At 50.2% G+C, this 14,989-nt stretch overlaps 1 protein-coding gene across 1 annotated transcript in view; it reads right to left on the reverse strand.

Annotated features, from left to right (window-relative positions):
• PTPN14 (protein tyrosine phosphatase non-receptor type 14) overlaps positions 1 to 11,689 on the reverse strand; it is a 191,323-nt gene extending 179,634 nt beyond the window's left edge. The window contains exon 1 of the mRNA XM_062210342.1: positions 11,474 to 11,689. The gene's annotated coding sequence lies outside the window, so the exon portion shown is untranslated. The remainder of the gene's footprint in view (positions 1 to 11,473) is intronic.
• Between the last annotated feature and the right edge of the window lie 3,300 nt (positions 11,690 to 14,989).

Here is a 14,989-nt window from a genome sequence, read left to right on the forward strand (position 1 = left end):
TTTGTTTTTGTTTTTGACAGGCAGAGTGGACAGTGAGAGAGAGAGACAGAGAGAAAGGTCTTCTTTTGCCATTGGTTCACCCTCCAATGGCTGCCACCACGCTGATTCGAAGGCAGGAGCCAGGTGCTTCTCCTGGTCTCCTATGCGGGTGCAGGGCCCAAGCACTTGGGCCATCCTCCACAGCACTCCCAGGCCACAGCAGAGAGCTGGCCTGGAAGAGGGGCAACTGGGACAGAATCCGGCACGCCGACCAGGACTAGAACCCGGAGTGCCGGCGCCCCAGGAGGAGGATTAGCCTATTGAGCCACGGCGCCAGCCCAGATATTAATTTTTTTTTTTTTTCAGAGGAAAGGTTTGTTTGTTGTCTGGTGGGGGAAGCCTGGTGGGCCGGGGGAGAGGGCAAGAGAGTAAGAGAGAGAGGAGGGTTGAGAAAGAAAGATCAAGAGAGAGCATGTGTGCAGGAAGCCAGTCTTGTTATACCTTTGTAGGGGGGAGTAGGAGTAGTGAATCCCATTAGGGTGGGGGTGGATCTTACACCTATGGTTGGGCCATGTGGTCACCTGGCTTGTAGCAATGGTGGTGAGAGCCTAGGAGGGTGTTCAGGGCATAGATCATGCCACAGACAAGATTGCACCATTTTACTAACATTCCCCCATTTTGTTTTTATAAAGGTGTTATATGGGATTATCTCAGTCCTGAAAGTCCAGGAGGGGTAGAAGGATGATCATCTGTCTTTAGAGCTACTTCCTGCTGACACGGGGCGATATCTCAAGCCACAATCTCCTGGGTGGGGAGCCGAGTATATCCCTGTAGCAGCATTTGATTGATCGCCTGGTTAGTGAAGGCTTTGGTTCATTCTGTTATCACCTCCTGTAAATACTTAAACAGGCGGTAGTATAAAAGACAGGGTGAAAACAGCAGTCAATGGTCCTAAGAGTGGCCTTAACCAAGTAATGAGAGGATTTCATAGAGAACAGAAAATGGGGTGGGGATCCTCTGGACCCTAGTGAAGAATGTCTGATGGATGTGGTTTTACCTGGCCTGATTGGTTAACATAATAACAACACTGTTAAGGCCCGTCTGTTCCACAGCACCACGCCTGTTAGTGAGGTGATATGGCTTTGGAGACCTCAGATGGCATTAGCTGAGGTCTCGATGGACCTCAGGACCTCCTCTTGTAACTGCTGGAGTTGTTTTGGAGTTGGTTGGTAGAGATAATATTGTGGCCCAAAGCTGTTCCTGAGATCACTACCAAGGAGAGAGAGGCTGCAAAGCTGATCCCAGCCAAGACTGGGAGAAAGGCCACTCGTCTCTTGTAGGTAGAAGGGTTTGTCTGTAGAAAAATTCTGAACAATCATACAACGTTAAGTTGGGGAGAGGACCATCAATACACATAGGTTGGGAGTAGAGCCATTGATGTAAGAATAGAGGTTATGATTACAAAGGAATGAGGCCCCAAGTGGGCTGGACAGAGTCTAGAACAAAGGACAGGGTCATTATTTGAGGACCTGAAAATGGTGTTGTCTAAGCCACAAAAAAGTTTTCCAATTGAGAGGCCAACAGAAACTGCCAGAAGGGGCCTGATAATAATCAGGGAGGCTTTAAGACCCTGCCAGTTAGGAGGCCCAGACCTAGCCAGCTCTTCACATGGGAAACATCCTTAGGGAGGTGTGAGCCTCCTAGGGAAGGAACCCTATTGACTTCCATTACCTAGCTGGCCTGGGGGGAGAGCTGGCCAGGGAAAGGCAGGTGGCATCTCTATCCGGAAATTTACAGTGTTGTCTGCAGTGTTGCTAACCCTCTGTGGCCTTCCCCTGGACAGCAATGGTTACATTGGCAGCTGGTCCGGGTCAAGGGCTTTTTAGCATAGAGCCAACAAGATCTGTGGCTCCGACCTGAAGTCCTTCGACTCCAGGGCAGTTCCATTTCCTGTGATCCAACTCTTGGCTGGCAGATCTGCCAGGGCTCTTCATAAGCTGACTTCTGCTGAAGCCCTGGCTTTCCTGCTGGGTCCCCCTGATGGTGGATCCCCGTATAGAGCAGCCATTAATAGGCTGCCACCTATCTTCACGTCGCTTCTGATGCCTCGCTTTCTCTTCCTCCTGGTTTTTGTTAAAGCAAACTGGAGGAAACCTTTAAGAGGATGCAAGTCAAGGGGGTGTTCAAGTCCCATCCCTAATCTTTGGTGGCCTAAACTAGAACTCTATAGTCACAGGTGTGTTCTGACAGTGGTTTTTCTGTGAGGTAGACAATGCCCATGAGGAAGGCTATGTTCTCACTTTAACATCAAACATGATGACCATCTTACATATAAAATTTGAAGTCACTAGTAAAACTTTCCTTCCTTTCATTTGGTTTGAAAAGGGAGGGCTTGCCTGTTTACTGTACCCATGACAAAGTAAATCTAGCTGTGAAGTCCTAATTTAAGCTCTCATTCTGGCAATGCTATTACTACAGAAAAATGTTAGCCATCCCTTTTATAAGCTCTAAAGATCAAATTGTACATCCTGGAGAGTCCTTCAGTGTAGAGTCAGTTTCCCATGTTGAACAGAATAGAGAAATGTGGGAACAGGTCAGGCTTCCCAGATCACTTACTGACAATAACGATATCAAAACTTAGCAAGCAATTTAACTATTTTTTTAAAGATTTATTTAAAATAGAGAGGAGAAGCAGAGAGAGAGAGAGAGGTCTTCTACACAGCAAGGCACACTGATGGCAGAAGTCACCTTTCCAACAAGCGGGCCCACTTCCGGGATCTACTTCCAAACTTAGGACTCACACACATCCTTGGACCCACTGTAGAGACCACAGACTCACACCATGGAGATGCAAGGAGGAGGGAAGGGACACAAATGACCATGGGGGCGGGATGGGGGGTGGACCTACTACCACCATAAGGGACATCACAAGCAAAGTGGGAGAAACAATCTCTAAAACAAATGAATTAGGAAATCCATGAGTAAACCCATTATTCAAATTTTAAATACTGAGCCAAAGAGATACTCTCTTCCATTTGTTTTAGTGTTTTTTGGGACACACTTTAAAAAAAAAAAAAACAACTGTCTCACATCTGCTACTCATCAGTTTCTGAAACCTTTCTTGAGCACCTACTGTGCACCAGGGGCTGAGAACAATATCACAAAACACGTCCATTTAAGAATTCACAGCTTTCAGTGAACAGGCAATAGTGAACACATTGTGACCTCAAGGATCTAAGGTGCCACAGTGAGGACGTAAAGTACTACAGGGAAGAGAGACAGTGAATGATCCCTGATAACAAAAAGGCAATGCCATAAAACATTTAGGAAGACATAAAAGTCACACCAGACATAAGAATGAGTAGGGACGATGTGAGCAGATGCAAATGGAGTTCAGTGGAAAAGGAACAGCAAGAGCATCGGAGCAGCAAGGCTTCCATGTTTGGAGAAGGATGTCAGGGAGCCAGAGAAGGCTTCGGGGAGAGGGCGGAAGCTTGGGAAGCTAGGTGGGATTGTGAATGCCCTGCTGGGAAGTGTGCACTTAGCTACAAGCAATCGGGTGAGTTTTTATATTAAATGTTTTAGACCTAAGGGAGAATATAATAAATATAGCTGTTCTTCCACCCAACCTGAGAAAGGAAACAGGAGCACAACCCATCCTCACCCCCGTCATTACTGTTCAGACATCTGGCATTTCCTGTACCTCTGCAAGGTGTATGTGGAGCAAGACAGAGTTCATGGAGAATGAAAGTATCAGACGTGTCGTAGAGGACTGGTCCCAGCAGTGGGACGGGGATGGCGGAGACACGTGGTGCCACCCCAGGAGTCTTTACTGAAGGACTGGCGTAATGAAGAGCGAAGAGGCGGCCTGGACCTCACAGCGGCTGCCTGGGTCAAGCAGCAGGGGGGTGGCTTTGGCAGGCCACAAAGAGCACCAGAATGCCTGGGCAAGGAAACAACCTGGCTACAGGTGGGAAATTGTCAGGTCTGTTCAGGAAACACCTGTAGCTTGGCAGAATCCTGGGGAATAGGGGCCGTAAATCCCAAGAGTGGAGGTTCTCTGTGGAGAACCTGAAATATCCAACTGAAGTATAGATGTAATTCATGGCAAATGCACTTTCAGGATCATCAAGTCTGCCTTAATCCCTTTTAGCTGTGAACTGAAATAAATGGCAGGAGCCGGAGGGGGGGGAGGGGGGGCATCAACAGCAGCACTCTGCTTATTACCGTTCCAAAAGTAGAACAGGCTATCTTGGTTATGGGTAGGCCGGCAAATCTGCCTTGACACAGTGTCATGGAGACGGACTGTTGCTCACTGCACAAAATCTAGCAACTTACAGCACCTTACACCAGGCTTTTAAAGTACTAAGGGATTCTGCCTTTTCTTCTTTAACGTACAAAAGAAAATAATGCATTTCAAGGCAATTAAGCATCTTCTAATCAGTATATCTCAATCTACAAAAACAAGGTAGTTTTAGATCTTAACCTTCAAACGTTCCCACTCCCTAACCCTTCTGTGACATTAACTCTCCCTTGATCTGCAAGGTCTCCTAGACTTGGAAATGAGAGGGGGAAACTGCTATGTTTTTAAAGTATCCAAGTAAAGCGTTCACAGCGTTCACAGGCACAGTACCAATAACTTGAGAGCAGCTTAAAGATGTGATTTGTATCCTCAATTAATATGTATAATAACTGATAACTGTTTAATTTTTTAAATTACACATAGTCATTAACAAAACATGATTTTCCCAAGGCATAATAATTACTTACTAGAGAATAAATAAAATTCCAAACCAGGCTGGGCTTTCAAAGCTCCGGTCAGCATTTGAGAAATGCATTCATTCACTGATTTCATAGGATTTTTTAACAAAATCAACTCCAATTCATTTTCTTCAAAATGACGATAATAACAGCACTGTCACAACTATTGCTGCCCAACTTCTACACAGGAGATTCTGAACCGAGCGAAATCATGTCCCAGAGAAGTTCAAAACTTAGTAGCAATGAGGAGGAAAATAAGTGTAATATGAGGGGCTGGTGCTATGGCACAGAAGGTTAAGCCACTGCCTGCGGCACCAATATCCCATATAGGAACTGGTTCAAGTCCTGGCTGCTCCACTTGCAATCCAACTCCATAATAACGCTCCTGGGCAAGCAGAAGACGGCCCAAGTCCTTGGACCCCTGCACACACAAGAGACCTGCAAGAAGCTCCTGGCTCCAGATCAGCTCAGCTCCAGCTGTTGTGGCCATTTGGGAAGTGAATCAGCAGATGGAAGATCTAATTCTGCCTTTCAAATAAATAAATAAGTCTTTAAAAAACAAAAGTGTACTATGAACCAATCAATGCAGGGGTAAATTCAAAGTGCTATGGGACTATAAAGAAAGGAACACCCACCCATCTGGTAAGGGGAAGAGCAGCAGAGAAGGAAAAGCTTTAGCAAAACACGTAGGGGCTAAGCAGACGGCGGTACTAGGAGGAAGGTCACAGACAAGAGAGGCCTTCGCCACCACCAAGTCTTGGGGCACTAGCACAGAAAGAAAGACCAATTGATGAGAATGGGGAGGCAATCAGGGGGTAAAGAAGCCTTATCAAAAAGGAAATAAGACACAAAAGACTTTAAATAATGTAGAAAACAGATTTGCTTTTAACTTGCGTTTTAAACAGCTCTTTATTGTAGCACTGCAGGAGTAGATGAGGAATATATGAAAGACAGCCTTGAACGCTCTTGGACCAATCCCAAGAGGCAGTGGTGATGGAGGGAAGGGAGCAAGTTACAAATATTTAAGAGACTCAAAGGACCGAATGACTTGATAGGATTCGTTAATGGGCTTTGGAAAAAGGGGCCAGGGAGAAGGGTGCTAAGAAATGACGGGGAGGGGCCAGTGCTGTGGCATAGCAGGTAAAGCCACTGCTTGCAGTGCCAGCATCCCATATGGGCGCCGGTTCAAGTCCTGGCTGCTCCACTTCCAATCCAGCTCTCTGTTTTGGCCTGGGAAAGCAGAAGATGGCCCAAGTCCTTGGGCCCCTGCACCCACGTGGGAGACCCTGAAGAAGCTCCTGGCTTCAGACTGCAACAGCTCCAGCTATTGCAGCCAATTGGGGAGTGAACTAGCAGATAGAAGACTTTCTCTCTCTCTCTCTCTCTCTCTCTCTCTCTCTCTCTCGTGTGTGTGTGTGCCTCTGCCTCTCTGTAACTCTGCCTTTCAAGCAAAATAAATAAATCTTAAAAAAAAAAAAAAGAAGAAGAAGAAGAAATGATAGGGAGTGGTGTGCTAAGAAATGATGTGAAAAGAACTCCAAGTGCCTGTCATGAGCAACTACCTCAATAGGTGGCAATGTCGCCAAGATAGGAAATAGAGCAGCAGCAAGTTTTGTGGCAAGAAACTGGAGAGTTCAGTTTGGGAGAGGTAAGATTTGGCACCCATATCAGATACTCAGACAAACATCAGCACCAGATAAATCCTGCTTGTTGGGTAGCAAGTATAGGATCTGGATTAGAGACAACTGCCAAGCAAATTCACTAAAAAGGAAACATCAAATTCATTCTCTGAATGGGCCTGGCTAAGGAAACGTAGCCATTCAGAGCTCTTAGCAGCCAAGAACAGATTCACTCAAACCAGTGCAGTGTAAAGGTTAAGTGACCACCACACCATACTGGCCAAAAGGGAGGGAGAACCAAAACAAGATTTCTCAGCTCGGTGGTTCTCAAAAACGCAGGTGGTCAGGAACCAGGAGCATCAGCATCACCTGGGAGCTCCTTGGAACTGAACATTCTCAGGTCCACCCTAAAGCTACTGGGCCGGACACTGGGTTGGGCATGGGGAGCAGCATCCTGTGTTCCAGCAAAACCCTCTGGGTGACTGATACCAGACTTTGCCATCTCCGACCTTAGTTAATGCCCCAATTACTTGAGAGAAATGGAGTGTGAAAGACGGGTGAGAAAGAACCACCTCGGGAGACAGATTTCTGAAGACAGCGAGAAGAACCCTAGTACACTTTGCACAAGGTAATAATTAGGCATTTCACTCATTTTCAAAAATGAGTGATTTTTCCCTGTGAGCTCACAACTCGTAAGGTGAAACAGATCGAGTCAGTGGCCCACAGAGACCTGCTCCCCAGTTTTGGAGCACAATTCCACACGGAAATCTCCAACACTACAAATGCGGACAGGATATTCTACCAGAGGATGCTACACCACCCGCGGAGCCCCTTCTCATTTTCTCCTCCCTGTTGACCAACATCAAGCATTTATGGGATGGCTGGATAGGGTAACAGGATCTCTGGACATTTAATAGGCCTCTGGGCCAAGCTAACTGACCAGGCTCAGGAGGAAACTCCTGACCCAGGCCTAATTCAGCCCCCTGAGGATCAAAGCTAAATCACCCACACAGCGAATTCTACAGGTCAGATTGATCTAAGAACTACTGTGGTCTGTTTCTTTCAACAGCAAGGACCACAAAGCAAATCAAACAAAAGCTTGATGGGAAAGGGAAAGTCAAGGAAAACAGAACAGGAAAAAAAAAGGGGGGGGGGGGCAAAGCAGATAAGCCATTTATATAATCCAACTTGGACCCACAACTACCTTTATCACACAAAAGGTACTTAGTCACTATTACTTTTTATCTTAAGTCCTTCATTCACAAACATTGCATCATATCCTTTAATTCAGAATTATAAATAATTCTGAGGTTATCTATTTTCATAATCAGCCTGTTTGCAATGTATGGTGAAGGTACTGCTGGGTCTGGGCAAAACAGACTGCTTCGCCTTCTCCTGCAAAAATCTCAGAGCTTCATTTTCCCTAGACTTCCTGCCCCCCTGACTCTTCAAAGAAGGAACCCTAAAGGCTGGCATGCAATTCCGCCCTGAGACTTAACCAGTTCTTTGCTGAAACAATCCATTCTGTGCTATACACCTGTCCGTCCTCCTGCTATTTGGTGAGTTGTCCCTTTCTTCTAACGTTCCCTTCCCCTGGGAGGTTGATCAATGAGTTAATGTTTGTCAAATACTTTAGGCTCCTTGATGAAAGGCAACATAAAACTCCAAATGACCTATGGCTGGCATTACACCAGAGCTGTTGCAGTTGACTTTATATTTGGGCTTCAAGGGAAATCAAGGCTACAAGAACAATTCCTTGTGAAGATATGGAAGCCTTTTCCTGTACTCTTGTTAAAGGCAGGCAGTTATTCTAGGGTTCCTTAACTAGTTGGATTTCAACATCAGAAATGCAAGTGTCTTTATGTAACCCCCTGGACCCTTGTCATAGTAAGGAGTATACAGGCAGAAGGAGCCTTGCTCTGGGCCCTCTTCTCTCAGGGGATTTCCCTCTCCAGACTTTTACTGTCGGGTCCTGGAGCTCTCAACCTCCTCCTGCAAAGGCCACATGGCAGCTGCCAGCCACCATGCTTGCTTTGAGCCAACACACTTTTTTCAAAAAAGTCAGAGACAAAGCTTTATGTGTATGTTGGCACACATGTGAATTCAGGCAGCCGGAAAAAAAAAATCACACACAAAGAGCACATTCATGGCCACATACAACCCCTGGAACGCACAAACAGCCCTCCTTGACCTGTTCTGTGCAAAGTGCTATGTTCCACAGCATCACATTGACTGCTTTGTAAATACCCTGGCAAGCTAGGTACTTCTGGCTCCTCACTGCGAGTGAAGAAACTGAAAACTCAGGAAGTCTAGGAAATCTGTGCAACATCACACAGCTGAAAAATGGCAGGGCTGAATTCAAGCCTAGATATATCTCCAACTCCCAAACCTGGAGCCCTGCCCCAGCACAGGGCCAGCCAGGCAAAGCTGCAGAACTCGCCACACACACACCCTTCAGACCACTCCATAAACCCTCTGTAGGATGCAGGCGGGGCAAGAGAAATTACATCAATTTAAATCGGGAAGGGTAGATCAAAATGCTTATTTTAGACATTAACTTTAGCCTCCTCCCTACCAAGGCTTTTGTGTTTGTTTTCCTTCACTCCTTAATTAGCTAATTAAGCATTTCATCTTATCTCTTGCCCCTGCCTTATCTCTAACAATATGCACAGCACTGTTCTGAGATTTAGAATTATTTAAGACACACAACACTTGGAAACTAAGTAATATAGTTCAAATGCAAGAATTTGATCAAATTCTTGTTCAAAAGGGACAGGAACATGGAACCCAGGTGGACTATGATGTGTAACGAAAGGAGTGACATCTTCATTCCTGGAGCAAATATAAACCCCTAAGAAGTAGGAGAAGTACTGGGAAAAAGCCTCAGAGTTTTCATTTCTGACCCTCCGTTCAGGGCAAGAAAGACTTCTGAAAACTCTGATTTTTCTCTCAATTCCATATGGTTCTTCCAAAGCAGGATAGCTTAATGGTTGTTTCTATGGCCGCTGTCTGGGTGATGCAGTAGGCACAAACGTGAATGACCAGCATTCATCATTATGTGTTTAAGCAATGGTGGAAACAGGGCAGGTTCCTGGAAATTAGCAGGAAAAGGGTTCTCTGCTGCCCTCTCTCTCATTCAGGCCCTACTCCTTCAGGAAAAGTGTCAAGGAGCTCTCCTTGAGATATATAAGAGATGCCAGTACTCATCCTACTGTGACATATTGGCCTGAGGTCATCAAACACTGGACATGCCCACCGCCCCAGCGGGGACTCAGCCACTATGAATAATACTAAAACAGCACTTCAGTCCGGTGGAGAGGCACCCTTGAAACACAAGCCACCTCCCAAGTGCTACTGCACTACAAGGAACCTTGCTAGGCAGGATTTGTTCCTTGGTCATTGGGCTCCAACGATCTAACACCTAAAAGGATGCTCAGTTTTCATAAAGTTTCAGAGAAAGGAAGAGTAATTCCTTTAGCACAACCGTGCTAACACAGCAACAACAGCCTTGAAATGCAAAGGATACCCTAAGGAACTTAGTGCCACACACACGGGAACCACTTCTGCAGTCATGCCTTGCCATTCACATGAGGCTAAAGGCATGGGCCATCAGGCTCCTGCTCCTTAAAGCTGTCACTTCTAGGACCGGCTTTAACTCCAGCACCAGATGATCAGGTAGCTCCCACCCTGGGATCTGGTGTGGTTACCTTTCGCTGGCAACCGGGCTCTTTCAAAAGGAATCGATACCATTTTTAGGAACCCAGGCACGAGTCAATTAGCGCTCATTAAAACTTAAAGGATGGAACCACAGCTGCTTGTGGTAAAAACAGCACCAGGCATGGGGGTGTGTCCAAAGAGGGAGACTACTGCTCCTTTGAAAACGACTAGTGGGGAAAGTGCTGCTAGTTTCATGGCTGGTACTGGGGGTCGAGGTGGGGGAAGATGTGCTCCCAGTCCCACGGCACCAACCTGGCCAGAAATTCCCCTCCAGCCCATAGGTGATCTGCCTGTTCTTCCAGCACTGGCGGTGCACACCTTGTCTCCTCTACCTGGAATGCACTCTCCTCCCAACGACTCCCCCGGGTGAGCACCACGTCCCCTGGTAAGCCCAGCGCGCACACGCACACCCTGCAGGACCCGGTTCTACACACTGCACTCCAACTCCTGATCAGAAGCCGCATTTATCCCTATTCCTAGCAGAGTAGCAGCTCAATACCCAAGTTTGCTGAATGAATGAGCACACTAATCCATTTCAAGAAACCGAAACACTGGTGGGAACTGTAACCCTACAAGCAGCCGCAGCCTCGCAGCGCGCCAGTAACAGCCAGTCCCTCCACAGCCCGAGTCGAAACCCTACAATCTCCCTAAATTGTAGGTGCGGATGGGGGCGGGGGCGAGAGGAGCTGCAAGGGGAGGCAGGGACCGCGCTACCTCACTGCTCCCTCTCCAAGAAAAGGTGGAGGCACCACTTACAAAACCCAGCTCGGGGGAGAGGGGCTTCTTCATACTCAGAACTTTTAAATTAAGTTTCAGGTGGAGACCTGGGCCGAAATGATGTGGCCACGGGTTTTCCTTAAGAGCCAGCCCGACCGCCCGAGGAGCAGCCACGGCGCCCGGGAGCTGGGTGGCACGGCCGAGGCCTAGTAGGAGGGCACGAACCAACTCTCCTCTCCCCGCCGGGACCACGTCCCAGAGGAGGGGGCCGCGGGGAAGTCGGGCGCCGCATCCCCTCCCCCCGGGGTGACCGCGGCGTCGCTCCCCTCTCCCCTGCCCCCACGGTCTGGCTCGTCCCGGCTGCCCTTTCCCGGCCCACTCCAGTTCCCAAAACGCAGACGGGAAGGCGGAGGTGGCAGCGCGGGTGCGGGTTTACCCCCAACCTCCCAGACAGCTGTGTGCCCACCCCGTCCAGCCCGCTCCCCCAGAAGAGCTGTGCGCCTCACGGCCCGCAGCTCCCACCGCGCAGTAAAACCCCCGCGGCCCAGCCACCGCGCGCCCCGCTCCTGCCAGGCGTCCCGGGCCGCCAGCCGGGGTTGCCAGCGCCTGCTCCAGGCATCTGCAGGGCGCCCCCAGCGCGGGGCGGCCCCAACCTGGGGCCCGCCTCGGACCCGACTTACCTGCTTACATGGCCCCGCGGCGGCCCGCAGACCCGCGCCCACGGTTGCCTCCCCGGCGCCGGAGCCCCGATTCCCCCCACGGAATTGATTCCAGTGGCGGGCAGAGGAGGCGGAGGGAAGCAGTCGCAGGAGGCGAAAGGGGAGGGAGGTTTCCGCTGCGCTCCGGGCGCGAGAGTCGGCGCGGGGGCGCAGCCGGGAGGGCGGAGAGGAGCCCAACCTGGGCGCGGGGCTGTCCCGCCCGAGGAGCCGGCGGAGGTGGGAGGGCGCCCGGCGTCCGCGGCTCCCCGAGGACCTGAGCCCGGCGCGGCGCGGCGCGGCGCGGCAGCCTGCCCCCGACACTGCGCCCGCTCGGCGGAGGAAAAGTTGGGCAGAACTTTGAGGGCCGGGAGAGCCAGAGCGGCAGGAAATGCGAGCGGCCGGGAGAGGAGGGAGGAAGGGGCCGTGCGAGTGGGAGGGGACGGAGCAGGCGCCGGCGGCCGCGGCTCCCCCACCCCCGGGCCGGGCTTGGCGGCGCTGGGGGCCGGGAGGCGGGGGCAGCGCGGGGCGCGCGGCCGGGGGCGGGGAGGAATGCGGCGCGCGGGGCGGGGTGGGGGGGACTCAGGGGGTCGCGCGCGCGCGCGCGCGGGACCGGGGGGGCCCCCGAGACGCGGAGCCCCAGCTCGGGAGCCGGGGGCGCGCTGTCCTGGGGGACGTCACGGCGCTGGAATCCGAGGAATGCGGTGCTGCGGGAGCTCCTTCTGCCTGCCCTGGGGCAGCGGCGCACATTCCCCGGGGACGACTTTGGGGGAGCTTTTTAAGAAAATGGGGGCTGAGTCCGGAGGGAAAGCTCTGGAGACAAAGACGTGGGAGCGGGGAATGCAGACGGCCCGAGCCGACTGGAGAGGAGAATCCCACCTAGACAGGCGTAGCCTTCGGGGGCGGGAACTTGCCAACTTCGACCCGTAGCAAGCACCGTCCGCCCTGTCGGGGAGACCCCTGGAGCTGCCCTCCACCACCCCACCACCCCCAGGGCGGAGGCGCGGCGGACCGGGAGGAAGCCAGGTGGCCTCCCTGGGGCGGCAGTCCGAACTCTCCCCAGCACACCCAGAACCCCTGGGTCGTGCACTGGGTCTCTTAGCGTGCACCCCCGCCCATGGCACAAGCGGCCGGTGTAAGACGAGAGCTGGAATTCGTCGCTTCCCCGGTTTGTTCCATGCCACAGGGGCGCCCCGCCCTGCCCGGGTTGGCACTGGGAGGGAACTTCCTTAGCACTTTCAGAGGTGGAGTTAATGAGGCGCAGCTGGTGTGATGGAAAAAGCTCCGAGCCGGGCGAGGGAACCTGGGATTTGGATAACTGGCCAACATGCCGTCCCCGGGCATACTTGGTTTGTGTGCTGTTAAAATTAGAGGGTTTGCCTAGGTGTATTTCTGGGGTCCTTTTGCATTGCTGCCAACACGTCTTGGAGTCTTGTTATCTCGCCAGAACTTGAGACCGGCCGTTTCAACTTTTCCCGGGTTGAGAAGGGACCTTGAAGTCCTTGTCACAGAATATATGGTCCCAAATTATTTCGTACAAAGATCCCAGCGCTCTTGAGGAAGAGAACTGGAAACCACAAAACAAAGGCTTTTTAGCGCCCACCGTGTCCAAATCGGCATGAGTCTGACCCTCTATTTGCCAGTCCCCAGGACTATAAAGAATTGGGTTTGACCTGGAGCGCCGCACGAAAGAAGGAAGGAAAAGGCTCATGGGAAGTTAAGATCACTTTCTCAGAAAGAAGTAGCTGCACAGACCTACTGCATTTCTAAAGAAAACCTTAGAAGCGACCGCTTTTAAATAGAAAATACAACTTAAAAGGGAGGCAGGCGTCTGTGCGGTGCCCAAGTTTGAGTCCTGGTTCCTCTTAGGATTGCAGCTTCCTGGTTGTGGGCAACATGGGGGTGAGCAGATGGCTCAAGTACTTGGGTCCCTGACACCCACATGGGAGACCTAGATTGAGCTCCTGGCTCCTGACTTCCTCTGGCCCAAATGGGGCATTTGGGGGAATGAACCACCTGATGGCATCGTTAGCTCAACCCTCCTCTGTCCCTCGGCCTTAAGATAAATTAATTTTCTTAAAACATTTAAGTAGGAAAAAGCTCTCTCTAGATAAATGTTTAAAAGGCTAGTCACCTCAGAATCAGCCCTTAAGGCATTCAAATCTGGCTAAAAAGCCAGTGAGAGCATTTCAGGCATGGAAAGCCAAGACACTGTAGCAAAATAACATGTCCTACATGAAGGGTCTCTGTGAGTGAGATCCCAGTGGAAAGAAGGGACCATCAAAGATGCATGTACTTTTCTCTGAAGCGAGGAGAGAACTTCCACTTTGATTATGGCCCTGTCTAAATACTAATGGAGTTTGTGGACTCAAAAGGCTTCCATAGTCTTGGTAGCTCATGTCAAGTGCCTCGGGTGATCACTGACATAAATAAGAGTGTCAACTGGTAAATCAACCACAGGAATCACTGTGCACTTGCTCTCCATGTAGGACTTCTGTCTTTAATGAGTTGTACTATGAGAATTAACGGTAAAACTAGTCTTCAAACAGTACTTTATACTTGTGTGTCTGTGTGGGTGCAAACTGTTGAAATCTCTACTTAGTAAGAATTGGTCTTCTGTATATAAAGATAATTAAAAATGAATCTTGGGGCTGGCGCTGTGGAGCAGCGGGTTAATGCCCTGGCCTGAAGCGCCGGCATCCCATATGGGCGCCGGTTCTAGTCTCAGCTGCTCCACTTCTGATCCAGCTTTCTGCTATGGCCTGGGAAAGCAGTAGAAGATAGCCCAAGTCCTTGGGCCCCTGCACCCTCGTGGGAGGCCCAGAGGAGGCTCCTGGCTCCTGACTTTGGATAGGCGCAGCTCCGACCAATGCAGCCATCAGGGGAGTGAACCAATGGAATGAAGACCTCTCTCTCTGTCTTTCAAATAAATAAATGAATCTTTAAAAAATGAATCTTAATGAAGAATGGGCCGGCGCCGTGGCTTAACAGGCTAATCCTCCGCCTTGTGGTGCTGGCACACCGGGTTCTAGTCCCGGTTGGGGGGCCGGATTCTATCCTGGTTGCCCCTCTTCCAGGCCAGCTCTCTGCTGTGGCCAGGGAGTGCAGTGGAGGATGGCCCAAATCCTTGGGCCCTGCACCCCATGGGAGACCAGGAGAAGCACCTGGCTCCTGGCTTCGGATCAGCGCGGTGCGCTGGCCGCAGCGGCCACTGGAGGGTGAACCAACGGCAAAAAGGAAGACCTTTCTCTCTGTCTCTCTCTCTCACTATCCACTCTGCCTGTCAAAGAAAAAAAAAAATAAAAAAAAAAAAAGAATCTTAATGAAGAATGGGATGGGAGAGGCAGTGGGGGGTGGGAGGGCAGGTATGGGGGAAGAACTGCTATATTTCTAAAGCTATTCCTATGAAATTTGTATGCATTAAGTAAAAGCTAAAAAAAAAACCCAGACATAATATTAAACTTGAAAAATAAAATAAAAGGCTAGTCACAGCTCCTTTCA

Source organism: Lepus europaeus, chromosome 14, assembly GCF_033115175.1.
Source record: "Lepus europaeus isolate LE1 chromosome 14, mLepTim1.pri, whole genome shotgun sequence".
In the NCBI taxonomy this organism is placed as follows: domain Eukaryota; kingdom Metazoa; phylum Chordata; class Mammalia; order Lagomorpha; family Leporidae; genus Lepus; species Lepus europaeus.